This window comes from Crocodylus porosus, unplaced genomic scaffold (genome assembly GCF_001723895.1).
Source record: "Crocodylus porosus isolate Cpor-Errol unplaced genomic scaffold, CroPor_comp1, whole genome shotgun sequence".
In the NCBI taxonomy this organism is placed as follows: Eukaryota; Metazoa; Chordata; order Crocodylia; family Crocodylidae; genus Crocodylus; species Crocodylus porosus.
Window position 1 is genome coordinate 39229322 of NW_017728950.1, and position 2660 is coordinate 39231981.

General features: G+C 47.1%; 1 long non-coding RNA gene across 1 annotated transcript in view; it reads left to right on the forward strand.

Annotated features, from left to right (window-relative positions):
* The first annotated feature begins 362 nt into the window (after positions 1-362).
* Positions 363-2660, forward strand: part of LOC109323337 — a 6282-nt gene continuing 3984 nt past the window's right edge. The window contains exon 1 of the long non-coding RNA XR_002104624.1: positions 363-445. This is a non-coding gene — a long non-coding RNA (uncharacterized LOC109323337). The remainder of the gene's footprint in view (positions 446-2660) is intronic.

The window sequence follows — 2660 nt, forward strand, 5'->3', positions numbered from 1 at the left end:
TTGTTCTTTCTAGTTTTCTTGCTGACTTCAGCACCATCTCCAAAGCCATACTTCTGCATTGTCCCCTAATGATAGCCATTGGTCTGTATCCTATTTTAACCCAACACATCATGCACTTTGCACCCTATCCTTTTGTTAAAAATCCACTTACTTAACTATTAGCAAAGTTAGTTACTTTTAATATATCATCTGGCCTTATGACTAATGGCTTTTGCTGAGGTTACTTTTAATATATCATCCAGTCTTATGATCAGCAGCTTTTGAAGAGACACAGGAAAGAAACATTTATTCAGCTGCACTCCCAGCACTCCCCAAAATCCACATATAATTACCCTAGGAGCTACTGCCTTCCTTCCCCAAGCAAAGGACCTGGACTCTGTCCCTACACAACTTGACTTCAATCCCTACACCAAGCTTTTTTCTCTCCTGCTACCATTCTGTGGGTGTTTATGAGAGTGCTTGTGCGTGTGCGTGTGTGTGAGTAGGAACCAATAGCTTTGTGGGACTGTGTAGTGTGTTGTCCATTTAATAAACCTGTTATTTTGAAAACCTGAGTTGGGCTTTTGTCTTATTGACCTCTTGACCCTCCTCCTAGATTTCCTGGCTATTTACCAGCTTTCTGCCTCTCAGTTTCCAGCCCTAGTCTCCCAGATTTTTACCTCTCTGTTTCCTGGCTGTTTCTTCCTTGCCACCACTTATCGGCCCCCTGATCTCCCAGCTTTCTGCCTTTCTATTTCCTGGCTGTCTCCTCCTTGCCACCGGGCTTTTCCCCTTGCTTCTACCTTGGCATCAGGTGATCCTGAGTAATCCTGGGGAACATTAACCCTAAGTAACCCCAAGGCCCACTGACCTTGAGTAACCCCACGGCATTTGACATTAAGTAGCCCCAGCTTCTCCTCCAGTCTGCTGATTCTAATCCTAACCCTGGCAACTTTCATTCCTGACACTTTCATTCTCTTATTTTTCCCTCTCTCATCTTAACCCCTATCCATGTCCCTCTTTCCCCTCATTCTGTAAATCTTTGAACCTTGATTCCCCCTCCCATAGTCACCAAGCACCCTTGGTATCCCAAGTACCCCAAGCACACACAAACACACCATACCACTGAGGTTAGGAACTCACTTGTGAGTATGTGTAGGTGGGTGGTGTGTGTGTGAACTGGCAAATATATCAAGTACATTGGGAGTAAGAAGAGGGCACTAGGCAATGTAGGGCCCCTGCAAGACTCAAATGGTAACCTTGGGGCTACGCCAGGTGAGAAAGCCAATATTTTTAACAGTTTCTTTGCCTCTGTTTCCTTGAACAGGGACCAGGACATCCCTCCTGCCAGAGGTAGGGACAATCTCAAGAATAGCTCTGACAGGCCTTGGGTCAACACAGAGGTAGTTAGGGATCTTCTGGAAGCACTGGACATTTTTAAATCTGCAGGTCCCAAGGGTGTTGAGGGAGTTTGCAGGGGTCATCGCAGAGCCCTTGGCCCAGCTGTATGAGTATTCGTGGACATCTGGCCAGGTGCTGGGGGATTGAAAACTAGCTAATGTGGTCCTCATTTTTAAGAAAGGGAGGAAGGAGGACCCAAGTAACTATAGGCCCGTAAGCCTCACCTAGGTCCTCGGGAAGATCTTGGAGAAAACCATCAAGGGCCACATCTGTGGGTGGCCAACAGGGGAGATCACGCTCAGGAGCAACCAGCATGGGTTCATCAAAGGCAGGTCCTACCTGACCCACCTGATTGCCTTTTATGATCAAGTAAATAAATCCTTGGATGAAAGTGTTGCCATGGACATAGTCTTTCTAGACTTCAAGAAGGCCTTTGACACCATCTCTCATCCCATTCTCATTAATAAATTAAGTGACTGTGGCATTGATGCCTACACAGTTGGAAGGGTAAAAACTGGCTGATGGGGCACACCCAGAGAGTAGTGGTGGACGGGTTGTACTCAGCCTCGCAAGATGTAAACAGTGGGGTCCCCCATGGCTCAGTCCTCAGGCGCACACTGTTTAACATCTTCATCAGCAAGTTGGATGAGGGGGTTGAAAGCACATTGTCCAAGTTCGCTGATGACACCAAGATGTGGGGAGAGGTGGCCACACTTGAAGGGAGAGGGAGGCTGCAACTAGATTTAGACAGACTACAAAAGTGGGCAGATGAGAATAGGACGGGGTTCAATGTAGATAAATGCAGGGTGCTGCACCTTGGGAGAAGGAATCCACAGCATACATACAGGCTGGGGAGCTCCCCTCTTGAAAGCACAGAGGTGGAAAGGGATCTTGGAGTCATTATTGACTCCAAAATGAACATGAGCTGCCAATGCCAGACTGCAGTCAGCAAGGCCAGCCATACCTTATCATGCATCCAAAGATGCAACACAAGCCGGTCCAGAGAGGTGATACTCCCCCTCCCCCAAGGCTCTATCCTTGGACCCATATTGTTTAATATCTTCATTAATGATGTGGACATTGAAGTCAGAAGTGGACTGGCCAAGTTCTCCAATAACACCAAACTTTGTAGCAAAGCAGCTACATGAGAAGACAGGAGGGTGATCCAGGCTGACTTGGACAGGCTCAGCAAATGAGCGGATGAGAACCTGATGGTGTTTAACACTGAAAAATGCAAGGTTCTCCACCTTGGGAAGAAAAACCTGCAGCATCCTTATAGG